This window comes from Penaeus monodon, chromosome 24, assembly GCF_015228065.2.
Source record: "Penaeus monodon isolate SGIC_2016 chromosome 24, NSTDA_Pmon_1, whole genome shotgun sequence".
In the NCBI taxonomy this organism is placed as follows: domain Eukaryota; kingdom Metazoa; phylum Arthropoda; class Malacostraca; order Decapoda; family Penaeidae; genus Penaeus; species Penaeus monodon.
The window spans coordinates 6,566,124-6,566,373 of NC_051409.1; positions in this window are offsets into that span (position 1 = coordinate 6,566,124).

Sequence of the window (250 nt, forward strand, 5' to 3'; positions counted from 1 at the left end):
AACCATTTTTTAAAACAAAAAAAATAACAAGAATATAAAACCCGTCTCTTCAAAACAATTTTCACACTACAAATTAAAGATTTAAAGAGGGAAGATTTTTATCAGGTTTTTTACGTCTAGAAAAGGGTTTTGGAATTTACAAAAACCCTTTGGTTTATTCTATAGGGGCTTGTTATTGCTGTTCCCTTGCACTGGTGGTGTAAATGGAATTATTCTTTACGGGTGTTATCATTTTAACCCTTGGGCTTTT